The 17,424-nt window shown below is 46.6% G+C and overlaps 1 long non-coding RNA gene across 1 annotated transcript; it reads left to right on the top strand.

Moving 5' to 3' along the window:
• The first annotated feature begins 5,229 nt into the window (after positions 1-5,229).
• Positions 5,230-6,357, top strand: LOC142925624 (uncharacterized). Its single transcript, XR_012942566.1, has 2 exons — positions 5,230-5,709; positions 6,153-6,357. It is a non-coding gene; the product is annotated as an uncharacterized LOC142925624 (long non-coding RNA).
• Positions 6,358-17,424: the final 11,067 nt, after the last annotated feature.

The raw sequence follows: 17,424 nt of genomic DNA, 5'->3' as shown, positions 1-17,424 counted from the left end.
GTCTTTTCCAACCCAGAAAATATTTCCACATTCTGCACACCATATTCAGTATACTTCCCCAGACATGAATCCAACATTGTGGAACGTGTGCGTGCCTGTAGCTGAAGGAGTCGGAGAGGCACGTCCAGGCACTTGGGATGGAGAAGGCGCAGCAGCAGGACGCGCATCGGAAAGAGGCCTGCGAGCTGGCGACAGGGCTGGAGGAGGTCCGGCTCACCCTCACCGATGCTTTTAAGCAGTTCGAGCGCAACTCCAAGAAGGTATCGGCTCGCAAGGGCACGCGTGGTGAAGCCGCGATTGGCACTGAAGAGGGGCGCCACGGTGGCGAGATGTTAACTACCTCGCCTGTATGCAGGAGGTTGTGGGTTTGATCCCAACCCCGACACCTGTATATTTGGAGTTTGCATGTTCTCCCTGTGGTCACGTGGATTTTTTCCGGGTCCTCCGGTTCTTCCTCCACATTTAGAAACGTGCGTTTAGATTCTATAGCTGCAATACATTTCCACATGATAAGCCACTTCGTTGAACTTTCATTTGTGGGCAGGTCGCTTCTGAAAAAGAGCTATATAGTTCAGTAGGCCTTAGCTGGTAAAATAAAGATAATTAAAGTTTGAGTTTTAAGACATTTGTGGCAGCGTTCACAAGAGGAGGAGACCCTTGTGCGGCGAAATATTTATGATGATATACAACGTATTAATTTACTGTGATGAGCCTTCTGCACTCTGAACCAAGCTGTCCGAGTTTGATTACCAACCATGGCTAGCATTGGTGGCCAGTGAAATCTGACCCAGTCTTGGGTGTACCACTTCGTGCTGACCAGTGTGATGAAGTATGATCAATTAATTCCCATGACCGGTATGGCTCAGGGAAACTTTCATCCAGCAGTATCACAAAAACACATTCAGCGGTGGACGGATCATGGCTGTTCATGATGATGATGGTGATGATTACGATGGTAAAACGAACGTTGCCTGTATTAAGGCTCAGGAGGACGAGGACACAATCACTCGGCTGAGGGAGGAGCTCAAGGCGAGCAAGGAGGAGCTCGCAGCGAGTGAGGCGGAGCGCGCCAGTGCCCAGCCGGAGCTCTCCACCCCCCAACAGGGACTGTCGGCGCTGCAGGATCAGCTGACCACGTCCCAAGCTGAGAATGAGGACACTCTGCGTCAGGTAATGCTCCCAGCCTCGTTCCCACGGCCGCTGAGAACCCAGGCTCTCCTGGCCCCGGAACGGCCCAGGTCTGACCGTGACACAGCACTTGAGTCGTCAGGCTGTGTAGGGTCTGACCATCTGCTCCCCTCTGCTACGTGCATGTCCATGCCCTCCCTGTCCTGGTTTGGGAAGCGATTTTAATCTGACCTTTTACTGCAGATTTTGGGTTACTTAATCCATATATGTGGGCTTTTATAGGCATAATCATGGGTTGTGTGCATGATGGTCTGACAAGATTGGGTGCATCCTGGGTGATTTGGTCAAACATGGGGTATGGACATCTGTGAAAAATATTTTCACAGCTCATCAGACTCCTCCAATATGAATAAAGATTCTGGTTCTAAATGTGTCCGTTGTTGCATCTGTATGTTCTACAATAACCGCACACAGTCGTTAAAATGCTTTTCTCTGTCCCTCTGCCTGTGGCCCAAGCAGCTGTTCGAGAGGAGCCAGGAGCTGGGATCCCTGCATGCGGGGATTCTTTGGTATCAGCGTATGCTGGCCGAGCTGCACACAGAGCTGGAGCAGTACCGCGAAAACGCACAGATCGGACGCTCACAGCTGCAGCATTTGGACATGCTGCGCCAGCAGAGCGAGGCGGAGGTGAGTACACTGCATTCGCACGTCGCAGACAAAGACTCCCCGTATAGCCTTAATAGACTGTTGGGGAAAGTACTGTTAGTGAGCAGCACCTATGAAGGCCGGCATGGCACACAAGGGGGTGATTGGCCAGCACCATGCCTCGCTGCCTTTGTCTCTCCAGTGGTGGTGTTTACACATCGCACCAGGTACTCATTTGAGGCTGGGTCGATCTAGGGGACGCCCAGGACCGGTTCACATAATCGTCACTGGTGTTGGCCATGAACGGGAATCGAACTCGGGTCGCCGCTTTCGAAGGCTAATCGCTACACTACCGCTCCCCACACATTCACTTTCATACACATAGACACGTGCGCGTGCATACACACACACACTTATAGGCAAACACTTGCTCCAAGCGCCATCCTGAATTATTACATGTCGCGGAGGATTGCTCCACTGAACAAAATAGTGACGCGGTTCAATTTTCAAGTGCGAGTTCGCGTTTAAAGTCAATGTTATAAAATATATATTTGATGGAAGCAGGTTCGTAAGTGCAGGTGTTTGTAAGTTGAGGACTGCCTATATATACACTTATTTTTCACACAGATGTGTATATGCGCACTGGGTTACTGAGCATCCTCTGTTTAGGGACTGTACCACATTACAATCCACCATCCCACCTCTAGTAAAAGTACCTACTACTACTAGAACATCTGCTCCCCTCTGCTACGTGCATCTCCATCCCCTCCCTATTTTTGGTTGGGAGGCAATTATAATCGGACATTTTAAAGTAGCTTTTGGGTTAATTAATCCATATATCTGGGCTTTTATAGGTGTTATCTTGGGTTGTATGGATGGTGGTCACCCATCCAAGTACCATAAAAGTTCAACCCTGCTTTTCTTCCAAGATCTTATAATATTGGGTGCATTCCGGGTCATTTGGTCATAGGTGGTGTGGTGTATGGACATCTGTGAAAAAGAGTTTCATAGCTTATCAGATTCCTTCATTTAAAATAAAGATACTGGTTCTGTATGTGTTTGTTGGATTTGTATGTTCTTTAACAACTGCACGCAGTCGTTAAAATGCTTAGCCATGTCCTTCTGCTGCCGTTTGTCCGTGGCCCATGCAGCTCATCGAAAAGAATGAGCACCTGGGATCCCTGCAGGTGGGGATTTTGGGTTACCAGCGTGTGGTGGCAGAGCTGCACGCTGAGCTGGCGCCATGCCAAGAAAACCTGCAGAGCATTCACTTTCAGCTCCAGGATCTGCAAGTGCTGCACCAGCAGAGTGAGGCGAAGGTGAGCAAGTGCTGTTAGCGAGCACCTACGAAGTCCGGCATGGCACAAACGCAGATATATACAGTAATACCATTATTTACGCCCTCCCGTTGTACGTACTTTCACTATTAACGTACTCAAGTCATTGATAGCCAATCGCATGTTATGTACTGTGGTACCTTGCCATAGCGTACTTGAGATTTACAAACTTTACTATAAAGACCCAAATAGTTTACGCTGGATGGCGACAGTAAGGCACCAGATGACGCCCAAGCGTTTGCATCTCTGACTACAGTAGTCACTTTCATGTGTACATGTGTAGTGACTAACTCAGAGACAGTAAGACTTTTAGGCGCTTCTTTTATTTAACGAGCACCATTGGGATAATACAGACACCCTACGTGGGTACACACTATTACCGTTGCTTGCCTATACAAAACACTAACCATCTAACACTGACAGCACTGAACGGAGACAGCGAACACCTATCTAGCAGCGTAATATCGAGTGAAGACGGCAGCGACGATGGCGACAAGACGACAGCGACGAGACGATAACGACGATGACGAGATGGTGACGACGACTATCTTATATATACGAACAGCACGACGAGGATCCCACTTCCAGCAACAGCCACAAGGTCCCTCACAGGGGCCCTTCTTATACTCTCAGCGTGGCCTCGCTCCGCCACGGCCACGCCCCCTCTCTGGAACCTACTAGCGGGTTCCCGATGGCCCCCCCTCTGTGACCTTTCCCCTAGATGTCCCCCTCTCGTGTCTATCGTGGCCTGCTGACGTGGGTACTACCATACACCGCAGTTACCCTTTTTTACCAGCAGCCAGCGCTATGCCACTACACATACTCTATCAATATTTTTTCCCCACATACCGGATTTATGGTGAATATTTTTCAAGTGTAAACTAATTTTACATGATAAACAACTAATAATACACACAGTATAATAGACAAATATATCAATAATATGGCAGTCCTCGACTTACGAACGCATTTAGTTCCTGAGGCCCATTCATAAGTCGGAACGGTTCGTAAGTCGGAATACAATAATGTGCGATATTTAAATTCCCATATTGTCAGTGTTATAAAATGTGTTAAGGTTCAACAAAAGAGTTAAACTCGTAAATAAGAAATCATGTACATTTGCATTAACACTAAAAATATAGTGTATCGTAAGTAATACATAAAATGTAGTAAAAATATATTTTTTTCACTCACCGCTTTTAAATCACAAGCGTGCTCACCTCTACACTTCCGATCCGCACAAAGATCCACCGTGTAGCTGTAATAGGCTGTTGGGGCACGTGCTGTTAGCGATAGCCTATGAAAGCCAGCACGGCATGCGAGGGGTTGTGTGCCAGCACCACACCCAGCTGCATTTGTGTCCCGAGTGGTGATGTTTATAAAGCGCGCTAGGTGCTCATTTGAGGCCGAGTTGACCTACGGGAGGCCCAGGAATGGTTCAGATAATCGTCACTGGTGTTGGCCGTGAGTTGGAATTGAACTTGGGTCGGTGGGTTTGTAGCGCAGCGCGTGAACTGCAACACTACCGCTCCCCACACAATCACTTTCACATATACGCACATGTGCGCGTGCACGAGGCTGACTCATGACATCTTGTGGAGGATCGCAGCACTGAACAAAATAGTTCTGTGGTTCAGTTTGGAAGTGCAAGTTCGCGTTTTAAAGTCAATGGTATCCAAAAATTAATACATTTCATAGAAACAGATTCGGAACTCGGGTATCCGTAAGTCGGGTCTCCGTAAGTATGGTGTTCCTAAGTCGAGGACTGTATGTATACACTTATTTTTCACACTGATGGTTTTACAGAATGGATGCGCACTAGGTTACTGAGCATTCTCTGTTTAAGGACTGTACCACGTTACGATCCACCATCCCACCTCTAGTAGAAGTACCTACGACTACTAGACCATCTGCTCCCCTCTGCTACATGCATCTCCATCCCCTCCCTCTTTTTGGTTGGGAAGCGATCTTAATCTATTATTTTAATCCAGATTTTGAGTTAATTAATTCCTAAAAAATGTTTAACATAAAACTTTCGTGACTGCAGGAATTCATATTCTTGATTCTTTCGGTAAAGTCACGTACTTTTTTTTAATAATATAAAAAAAACCCACGACGTTTCGATTGCAACACAAGCGGTCTTCATCATGCTTTTATAGGTGTTATCTTGGTTTGTATTGATGGTGGTTGCCCATCCAAGCATTTGAAGTTCAACCATGCTTTTCTTCCAAGATCTGAGATGATTGGATGCATTTCGGTTTATTTGGTCAAAGGTGGTCTATGGACATCTGTGTAAAAGAGCTTCGTAGGTCATTACATTACTCAATTATAAATAAAGATCCTGGTTGTGTGTGTTATTATACCTGTATGTTCTGCAATAACTTCACGCAGTCGTTAAAATGCTTTCCTGTGTCCCTCTGCCGCCATTTGCCCGTGGCCCACGCAGCTCATTGACAGGAATTGGAAACTGGAATCTCTGCAGGCAGAGATTCAGTGGTATCAACGTGTAGTGGCGGAGCTGCACGCTGAGCTGGCGCCCTACCGCGACAACGAGCAGAGTGCACACTCGGAGCAGCAGCATCTGCAGAGCGAGGTGGAGGTGAGTGCACAGCACTCGCGCATCGCACACACACACACACGTATATAATTTGCGTTTAACGTAAATAATAGATTCATGCACACACGATTCAGTGTATTATGATAATGATGAGCTGGTCTAACCATCACGTTAAGCCGTCATGGTCCCCGTTTACAAATACAGACAATTTCATTATTGCTGGACACAGTGATAACGATGAGAATGATTTAGCACCTTTCTGTACACCGGGGCATCTCAGAGCGCTTTACATCACATCTCATCTCAACACGTGTGAAAGGGCACGCCCAATGACAGATGTCCTGTGGGCACAAGGTGACTCAGCACCTGGTGTGCAATTGGCATTTGTCTGCCAGTAGGGGGTGCTGATTGTTGTGTGTAATCCCAGTTGAGCTGGTAGAAGTACTGAGTTGTGTGTAGTGTCTAATGGGTCAGTATGTCCACAGCTTGTCACGGTTGAGGAGGAAGAGGACATCTCTGGCTGCTCACTGGAGCCCGGCATTCAAGAAGCCTCCCAAGACCTGCCCCCCCAGGCCTCGAACACCCTCTGAGCATCTCACAGCCCCCCACACTTCCAGCACCACCCACCCCCACCAGCACCTCCCCTTCTTTACAAGGCATCGCGTTTTAATAATAAATATTTGTATCTAATACTATCGCCTCGTCTCAATTCTTTTGAGTGTTTGGGACACGCGAGTGGCTCACATTTATAATGCTAAGGGCTGTCTACATCCACAGTGTGGCTGTTGCGGAGCTTCTAGAAACCAAATGTGAGGCAGAGTTCTGTGTCCCTTGGGTAATGCCAGCCCTCCAAGGGGTTTGCACTGAGTTTGAGTTGGGGGCGACAAGCACAAGGTTGTGGAGGTGGTGATGGTGGTGGAAATTTAGGAGGATGGCAAGGAGGAGATGCCCATCAATAAACTAGTTGGCCACGGTGAAGCCAGCAACCATAGTCGTTCCTACGTCCCCTGATGTGAGCGGCAGTGCTGGAGGGCAGTTCCACGGTCTCAGACGGACGTGGATACTCATTACCATAATCGCACAGTTATCTTACCTTGGGCAAAGTATTTCAACCAAGAGATTCAGATAGAAATCATCTGTGTGAATAATGTAATTTCTAAAGCAATAATTACCTTCTATATTATATCCCATATAAATATATAAAATTAAGATGATGCTGAAATTGTGATGTTTGCCTAATATGTGAAACTGCCCTACATGTAGTGCCAAACACTGACGCTCTGAAACATATTTCTGCAGCAAATCTGTAGCCCTATCCCTAACTCCAAGCCTGAATAGACTATGGAATATATGAAAACTCAATGTCCAATTCACAAATTCGGAGGCATCATCACAGCGATGCACCAACTCTACTTCTTACACAATGATCTGGCTCAACCACCTCAATCCAATATAGTTGTTGCTCTACATAAACGTCGACCATACGAAGAACATGACTCCAACCCCTGTTCGTCCCCTTGTGCTAATTCATTGCTCAAGACAATGCGTTTCCATGTAGTTCTCCCCTCTTCGGGTTTTGAGAGATCCTTCTTCCCATGATGTGTCCCCAGGTTGTGTACGTCACAGATGGCAACTCTTATCCTCGTACATGGACGGTCACGTTGCGTCCCTTGTCTCCTCCCATCACCCATCACTTGCCATCCCTCCCCCCCACCCCAATGTAATCACTCAAAACCAACTGTGATTGACTGCAGCAGTGTTTTTAACATACACCAGTCGTGTTACGGCTATTGGTGTTGTTATCGTTTATTGTAATAAACGCATTGCCTCCAAGAGAAGTCTCGCTCTACGTTCATACCCACAACACAGGCGCAAAATACATTACAGAAGTTATGTTAAGCAGCGGCAAAGTTTGAGTGATAGCTCATCTGACACTAACTCCTCTCACAACGACCAACTTTCCGAATACTCATTCAGTAGTAAGACTCTTAAATTGACGGAGAAAGCTCTCGTCAGAATCCCCTATTTTGATCCACACAATAGGAACAGAGACATACACTCATATCACAACAGTAGAAGTGGAGGCAATGATTAGAGGTCTGAGGAAGTTGGACGAGAAAACAAGTGCTGTAAAGAAGGTTACATGAATATTCTATACCATGGGTAAAGTCGCTACCATACAAGGTTAGGAACTATTTTAAAAAAACTCAGCCTAACAGTGATTACGAAGTTTGGAGAATATTCAACACTGAGGGGTTTAATGCTTCCAAATTTATGACCCAGTGCGTAAACGAGGAGTGTATTACGCAGGTGATGTTGATCAATACCACGAAGGTGACAAAATGTTCAAGATTGTTTTTTTTAATCCTTGAGTTCAGAGATTACAGAAATTGTGGGAATGGTTTTGGACCCAGAGACGGCCTCCTTACACCACATACAGAATAGGGTTCACACGGCATGGCTATATATATATAATTCGGACAAAACACAGGGAGAGAGATAATGCACCCCGCCATCTAGAGGGAAGTAAAAATCACGTGAGCAGCTACAGCACCTCACATCAAGCCCCACAATACAGAGAGGAGCAAGCACCCACGAACTACCAACATAATTACACACAGAGATGGCAAGGTAGCAATCCAGCGAGAGAGTGGCACACCAATCCGAGGCAACCACAGCACACAAAGACAGGTAATTATTGGAATCTCAAGGTGTGGAAGCCAAGAGCGGAATCATACCAGCACCCCATGCCACGACAAACTCAAGGTTAAACACAATCTGCCCATTCCCCCTTCGATACCCCCACCCGGCTATACCAGGAGGGAGTAGAGAAACAGGAAAGGAAACAAAAATGGACTCAACTCAGATACAAAATGTGGCACAAACACGTGGTGAATCACCCACATTAATTGAGAATGAGCTGCCAGTGAGAGCACTGCCCACTGAATTACTGAAAAATAAAAGTTTTTCATCCAAAGGCCGATGCCTGCATTCCTCAGGGCGTGTCCCTGTAGCACGTTCCTCTGCCCCATCCATCGTACAATCATGCAAATCCGCGAGACAATGGGCGACTTTTCCAATTACCTGGCGATTAGGTTTTACTCCCCCTCCCTGCGGTTTATCATCTCCTGTCGGATGTAGATCGGAGTGCTGAAATGGGGGAAAGGAAGATTCACAATGGATCGGGAATTATGTTGAAACCCAGCACACCCAAAAGCACAAAAGTGGGGAGGACCCAACGGGGCACGGAATCGAATCGACTCATCGAGTTAAATGTACGGATCAATGAGTGGTGGCCCACTTTACTCCAGTGACCTGGGTGCTGCTACGGGGTCCACTTTCTGCCCCGCCTCCTTCCCCCCCCCCTCTCTCCCCCCTACTGTCGATTCCTATATAACCTCGTGCCACGGCAGATCTCTCGCCTACTTCAGCAGTTTTTTCTTGCTGTGGTTGTCCCACCTGATGGGAGGGACTTGATCACATCAGCCGCGTCACAGGAAGTAAGATGTGGGGATGGCTGTCATTTTTAAAGGGGTCTGAGTAATTGACCATACACGAGGAATCGGTTATAATCGACTTGGTAATCGAATCGTTCCAGCTTTAGTATTCGCGCATATAATACACTAGCTGTACTACCCAGCTTCTCCTGGGACTTGGATCCACCACGCCCGGCCGCCTTTGTCTCCCCAGTGGCGATGTTTACACACCACAGGAGTTACTCGTTTTGAGGCTGAGTCGACGTAGGGGAGGCCCAGGATCGGTTAAAATAATCGTCACTGGTAGTGGCCGTGAGCGGGAATCGAACTCGGGTTGCCGGATTCGTAGCGCAGCGCGCTAACCACTACACGACAATGCGTTACGCTTCCACATGTGCGGGTCACGTGACAGATTTGACGTCACAGCTCACTTGCCGTACAAAAAATAAATGCATTATTGAGCCCCCCCCCCACACACAAAAAAGTGTATTTTCATAACTTTTGCATGGTGTAGAGTCTGGAAAGTACCCACATGGTAAATTTCAAGTTTGTTGCATGTCGGGAAGTACGCTAAACATTTTGAACAGACACATATTTACAACTTTTATATATATGGAGATAACACAAAATAATCATTACCACATTTGCGTTCGTTTGAGCATTCAGTGTCTCAAACCGACGCTGGTGAACTGCCAGATATTTGCAGGCAAGGATGCTCTCTGTTAGTTACAGGTCCTAGTTCTATGCAAAACTGTGGAATACTTCACAAAAAGTCATCATGAGCTTTGCAGAGCTGAAAACCATTCTGACGTTTGCTCGTGTTGAACCAATGCTGCTGAAATAAAAATCACGGCCAGCAAGGCCGTAGGCTTTCACGACCAATATTATTCATAATAAACGTTTTTGGGTTAGATCGCATTATTCATAAATGTGTCGTAACCCTCCACTACCCGACACGGCCAATCAGTAAAAAAGTGTCACATTGACAAAAGAGAAATAGATCACTCCTTCAGCCCACCGGTGTGTTGAAGAGTGAATCCACAACATTTACAATTTTTGAGTACGACGTTTCGCTGGTAATTACATCCAGCATCATCGGGCAATTTGCCAGAAAGGTGAAGCCCTCACTTCCTCCCGGTCTTAAAAAACCGGGAGCACCGTCACCATCGCAGCATGACACATGTGTGCCCGTTGAAACGTGCAGCCCTCGATCGCAATAGAACCGATAATTATTGTTGGTACAACTTTCTTACTCATGAAAGCTCTGCGCAGTTTCAATATAATTGGCTTACATCGTGGATGAGTAACAAAATTAACACGCAAACGATGATTCCCCTCCTTCACATATCTGTCTTTCCACTTAAAAAATACAAGTATTTGTACACATCCCATTAGCCACACGGCTTTCCTTCTGGGAGTGCATCATTTCAGCAGTATTGGTTGTACATAAACCAAGCTCTGGTTCGGTTTTCATATTCATCAGCACGCTCCAGCTCACTTGAAGCAATGCTGGTGAACTGCCAGCTGTTATAGGTTAGGGCCCGCTCTGTGAGATATGGGTGCTCGAAGGTTGTTGTATATGTAGGTTATGAAAATTTGAAGAAAAAAATGAAAATTTGATTAAATTTGAAATTTAAATAATTTATCTGAATTAATTGGTGTAATTATGTGCATAAACTATGCTAATTCGAGAGATAATCGTATTAATTCATGCGAGTGGGCGTGGTTATGATGATGCCAGTCGTTATGATAATTAGGTCCAGCCTCGGTGACGAAGGTTGGTTATTAATTGGAACAACGCAATTAATCGTATGCAGTTGTGCAGGTATTGTGAGCGTGAATGAGAGAGAGTCGACTCGACTTGCTATTTAATTCCGTATTTTCAATAAGGATACAATTATCTTCGATTTAACGCTTATTGATTATGTGCTGGATTAGTGATTAGTGTGCTTATGATAGGTAACCGAGATTCAGATCTCATTCGCAGAACAATTCTATGCAGAATCACGGAAAGAATCACACACAACTCTTCTGCTTTAATCAATTTTATTTTCTAGCTAAACTTAAATTTTTGGATAATATGAGAACTCTCAACTTCGGAATTTCAACACAGCATTAACATGGTACACATCACGATTGCGTTGTTTCACTTCGATAACGGCACCTGTGGTTAATTCCCGACGCGTTACGCAATGTTGTTGTTGTTGAGAGAGAGATTAAAACATGCAAACTATTCTATCAAAACCTTAACCTTATAATATGTAATTCGTATTTAAATTGTTACACAACACGGCATTCGGTCATTGATCATATGCGACCCTTAATGCAGATTCTTGTCACGTTGTTAACAGTAGGACGATTGATTATTAAGCAACGCTGTTCATATGGAAAGACACTCAAACCATTATTATTCCTAAAGGCACAAATATGCGTTCATAGATTCGTCTTGTTCATTCATGGATACCAGCAAGATTATGCAATAGAAAAAAACGAACCACTCAAATACCATGAACTGTGATATGGTCGCTGAGGTGAATGAGAACATGTGGGGGCACCGCGCTACAGACACATGCGCGACACTTTCCGCAATACGCTTTTATGCTTCGTTGCAATAACGAGCAACAATTATTCTTCAAACATTGAGGGCCTTGTGGCTCTATGGCCACAAATCCTTTCATTACTCCGACCACTTCCCACCCTCCCTTTTGCCCACAGCCAGATGAAAGTGACAATATTTATTTTTCAATTATTATTAACGTGGTTGAGATGACTTACACATATACCCAGCTGGAATCTGTTTTTTTACATTTATTGCCATGAACTTCACCTTAATCAGCACTAACTTGACGATTGCCTCTCTTTTGCATTGACTCTGTGACATCACGACCGTTTCCAAGGTCGGCCAACATCAAAGCGAGCAGCTCCCATAGGAAAGTGGGCCAAGTGGCACAGTTTAAGGGGCCTGCGTGGCCCACTTGGGGCAGGCGTCGCCCACTGAGGCTGCCGTGGGCATCCAGGCTGGGCCTAGATACCTGGTTGACAAACTGGATTGTTACATTGGCTTCTCTCTTGTGCATGTGTGCGCCCACTCTCAGGTGTCTGCAGGACACCTTCATGGAAGTGGACGCGAGCACCGTCCCACCCATGGACATGACTGATCGCAAACGGTTTGGGGCGCGTTCGCACGTCACCAATGATACCGCTCATCTCCCCTTCCGTTCTGCCCCCGCCACTCGCTCCCCCCCCCCCTTCCTTCATCACTGTTGCCGCTCCGGCCCCGGCTACGATCTCCAAAAACCATGGTCGCCTACCATCATCGTTTCCGTCGACAAACTGCTGGATGGATTCCACAGGAGGCGTTTGTGCAGCGAGCGGGAGTCCACCTGGGATTACTGGCGATCTCTGCACACGTCCCACCAACCCTTTCCTCAATTGTTGATTGTTTTAACCCCAGTTGGGGGGAAGAGGACAAGATAAGAAATAATTGTATTTGAAACTTGCGTCCTCAAACACACTAACACCTAGTACCCTGGTTGTTATTTCCCCCCACCCTTATAAACGTGACATCACAGGATGTTGCCATGATGTAATGGTTGGTACACAATATAGAAGTCGCCGGTTCGATTTATCGTGGCCATTTTAATCAATGTGGATTTTTCTTAAATCCCTCCGGCTTCTGTCCACACAACCGGTACGAATGAGTGGATAAACTATTGGGAGAACTCAAACATCCCCAAGAAGTGCCTCATCGTGGATCAAACCATCAAGAAGCTCGCTGGCCCCCCACCACCGCAAGCAGTGGGGGGCCACCATACACCGGATCCAACCTGGCCATGGCACGAGCAATTGCCTCCACAAATGGAAAACAAAAGCATCACCAAAATGCCACGGCGGGGCACCGCAACGGTGAAAAACGCACAAACGCATCAGGAAGCTCTCTTCACCTGCTGGAGGCCTGCATTACCATTAAGAGGCTATGGTCTTGGATTATTCTTCGTGTTATTTAGGGTCCCTGACTCTGTTCACGACCATTAAAGACCATGATGGTGGGCAGGCCCACGTAACGCTGCATGGCCGGGTGTCAGAGCCATTTCCTCATGTTTACTGTGGGGTGTGATGGGGATGTCCTCTGGCCCCGACACTATTTCAAGTATTCTTGATCGCAGTCTTACGAGATATAATTCCCGGTTGTGGCCAAAATCAGTGATGAATTATATTCTATTTTGCAAACATGATGCCTTGAATAAAGGTGTCAGTTTTTTGTGCCAGTTAAAAGGGTAAAACCTATTCCTATACCAATTATATTCTAATCGACCCTATGCCTCCCCTAAGTCGACTTAACCTTAAATTAGTATCAGGTGTGGTTGGTAAACATCACCACTGGAGAGACAAAGGTGGCTGAGTGTGTTTCTGGAAACAAATCCCCACCATGACAAGTTTGCCTCTGAATGCCAGTTTCTTGGCCCAAGCCACTGTATAAAGTCCAGCAAATATGCATCCGACACAAGATCCTAACCTTTTATATAGTCATATTCATAGCCAGTGTAATGTCATCATTTTTTTTTACTCAAAATTATTCACCTCAATTTTGGTTCACACGACGAACAAATAATGCTACTCAGCTGATTCGGCGTGAGACCTCTGCTGACTGCATAAGTACGGAAACTTCTCCACTTTCTCTACGACTGCCCCATCACTCATACAAAGATCCCCCTAGACCAGGGGTCGGGAACCTATGGCTCGCGAGCCAGATGTGGCTCTTTTGATGATTGCATATGGCTCGCAGATAAAACAAAATATTCTCACTTGTTTTAATCCATCCATCGATTTTTCACTGCGCATGTCCTGTTCAGGGCTGCAGGAGCAATTGTCCATTATTTTAATTGGATGATACTGGCCTACGTTTGCCGTTGCTGGGTAAAACAGTTAAACGCCCCCTTTTGAATCAGTCTGAGACTGCGTCTGCTCGGTCATTAGCTCAAAGCTAACCCTTCGACGAAGAAGATGGCGAAAAGAAAAAAAGACGACGAGTATCGTACATTTCAGGACGAATGGACCGAAGAATTCGCCTTTGTGTAGAGACCGGGTTCTGCGGTGTGTCTAATTTGCAATGACAAAATTACACCGTTGAAACGGTCGAATGTAAAGCGGCACTTCGACACGCGCCACGCTACCTTTGCATCAAAATACCCTGCGGGAGACAGCAGAAAGAAAGCGTGCCAAGAGTTTCTGAGCAGGGTGCAAGCTAGCCAGCAGCAACTCCGCGTATGGACCCGGCAAGGTGACTATAATTCGGCTAGCTTTGCTGGTTCTTTAGCAATAGTGAGGAACGGAAAACCATTCACAGATGGCGAGTATGCTAAAACGTTCATGCTGGATGTAGCCAATGAACTTTTTGATGATCTTCCGAACAAAGACAAGATAATCAAACGGATACAAGACATGCCTCTGTCGGCAAGAACTGTTCATGATCGTACCATCGTGATGGCAAACAAAGTGGAGGAAACGCAAGTGAAGGACATAAATGCAGCGCCGTTCTTTTCTCTGGCTTTGGATGAGTCAACAGACGTGAGCCATTTGTCGCAGTTCAGCGTGATTGCAAGATATGCTGTTGGTGACACACTGCGCGAAGAAAGTCTTGCTGTTCTGCCATTAAAAGGGTCCACAAGAGGCGAGGATTTATTCAAGTCTTTCATGGAGTTTGCTCAAGAAAAAAGTCTACCTATGGATAAACTTCTCTCAGTGTGTACTGATGGTGCTCCGTGTATGGTGGGGAAAAACAAAGGATTTGTGGCGCTTCTCCGTGAACATGAAAATAGACCCATCCTAAGTTTCCATTGCATTATACACCAGGAGGCACTTTGTGCTCAGATGTGTGACAGGCAGTTTGGCGAAGTGATGTCGCTGGTCATTCGTGTGATCAACTTTATTGTTGCCCGAGCCTTAAATGATCGCCAGTTTAAAACACTGCTGGATGAAGTTGTAAATAACTATCCTGGTCTGCTTTTGCACAGCAATGTGCGTTGGTTGTCAAGAGGGAAGGTGCTTAGCCGTTTTGCGGCTTGCCTGAACGAAATCCGGACTTTCCTTGAAATGAAAGGCGTCGGGCATCCTGAGCTAGCCGACACCGAGTGGCTCCTCAAGTTTTACTATCTCGTAGATCTGACTGAACATCTGAACCAGCTCAACGTGAAAATGCAAGGCATTGGAAATACAGTGTTATCCCTTCAACAAGCTGTATTTGCTTTTGAAAACAAGCTGGAGCTTTTCATCACGGATCTTGAAACAGGTCGTTTACTACATTTTGAAAAACTGAGCCAATTTAAAGATGCATGCACAGCAAGTGAGCCCATTCAAAACCTTGATCTCCACCAGCTAGCTGGCTGCACATCCAGTCTCCTACAGTCCTTCAAAGCACGCTTTGGAGAATTTCGTGAGCACACTCGTCTTTTTAAGTTCATCACCCATCCAAACGAGTGTTCACTGAACACAGCCGACCTGAATTACATCCCTGGTGTCTCCGTCAGAGATTTTGAAGCAGAAGTGGCTGACCTGAAGGCCTCAGACATGTGGGTGAATAAGTTCAAGTCACTGAATGAAGATTTGGAAAGAATCACACGACAGAAAGCGGAGTTGGCGAGCAAGCACATGTGGACAGAAATGAAAAAACTCCAACCCGAAGACCAGCTGATTCTCAAAACTTGGAACGCGCTTCCTGTCACATACCACACACTGCAGCGTGTGAGTATTGCTGTATTGACCATGTTTGGATCTACGTATGCATGTGAGCAGTCATTCTCACATCTTAAAAACATCAAGTCCAACCTACGATCACGTTTAACGGATGAAAGCCTCAACGCTTGCATGAAGCTTAACCTCACCAAGTACCAACCCGACTACAAAGACATCAGCAAATCCATGCAGCACCAGAAGTCGCATTAATGGTGAGTGTTATAACAACATTATTTAAAAGAATAAATTCAGAGGCTTATTATACTGACATTTAGTTGAATTCACTTTAAAATATATTATTTGGCTCTCACTGAAATAAATTTCCAAATTTTTTGCTTTCATGGCTCTCTTAGTCAAAAAGGTTCCCGACCCCTGCCCTAGACTGACGGTGATGTCACGTCGACCCACGCGGCACAGCAATCTCACGCGGCACAGCAGCCTCACGCGGCAGAGCAGTCTCACGCAGAAACCTCACGTGGCACAGCAGCCTCACGCAGCAGCCTCACACGGCACAGCAGCCTCACACAGCAGCCTCACGCGGCAGAGCAGTCTCACGCAGAAACCTCACGCAGCAGCCTCACACGCGGCGCAGCAGCCTAATGCACAAGCCGCACGTGGCACAGTAGCCTCATGCAGAAGCTGCACGTGGCACGGCAGGCATGAAGGAAGCTGTGGAACAACTCGAGGAGCTGCTTGGCCTCGTCTGGCAACCCTGGTCAGCTGGTTCAGAACTGGAGGAGGAGAAGCAGCTGTTGTGAATCCCTGCAACAGCTGTCCCTGTGAGCTGCCCCTCACTACAGAGAGCTCCATGGAGAGCATGGCGATGATCACACCCACTCACCCACCCACCCAATCACCCACCGACCCACTCACCCTGTAACTCACTTACTCACCCTCGTAACTTACCCAATCATTTACCCAGTCATCCACCCATCCACTCAATCACCCACTCACTCACCCACCCATCCACTCACTAACTCATTCACCAACCCACTCATCCACCAACCCCACACCCACTCACCCACTTATTAACACAGGCATTCATTCACTAACTCAACCACTAACTCACCCACCCACCAACTCACCCACAAACTCAATAACCAACCCAACCACCCACTCATTCACTTAACAAACCACCTACTCACTCAAGAACCAACCCACTCACCACCCACTCACCTACTACCAACGCAACCTCTCACCCACTCACCCACCCATTCACTCACTGACGTATCCACTCACTAACTCACTCATCCCAACCACTCCTTCACGCACCCACCAACCGATTAACCACCCACTCACTCACCCTCTCACTTGCCAACACACTCACCCAATCAATCACCCACCCATCCACTCACTCACTAACCTACCCACGCACCGTTTCACCCACTCACTCACCCATCAACTCACTCAACAACCCATCCACTCACTCAAAAACCCATCCATGAACTCAACCATCCACCGAGCCACCAGCACAGACTCACCCAGTCACCGACTCCATCACCCACAGACTAACACACAAATTAACTGAAACACCCACTAACTCACCCAC

This window comes from Petromyzon marinus, chromosome 22, assembly GCF_048934315.1.
Source record: "Petromyzon marinus isolate PM22_M1 ecotype Great Lakes invasive population chromosome 22, UKy_Petmar_22M1.pri1.0, whole genome shotgun sequence".
Classification (NCBI taxonomy): Eukaryota; Metazoa; Chordata; class Hyperoartia; order Petromyzontiformes; family Petromyzontidae; genus Petromyzon; species Petromyzon marinus.
This window is presented reverse-complemented; position numbering and strand designations above follow the sequence as displayed.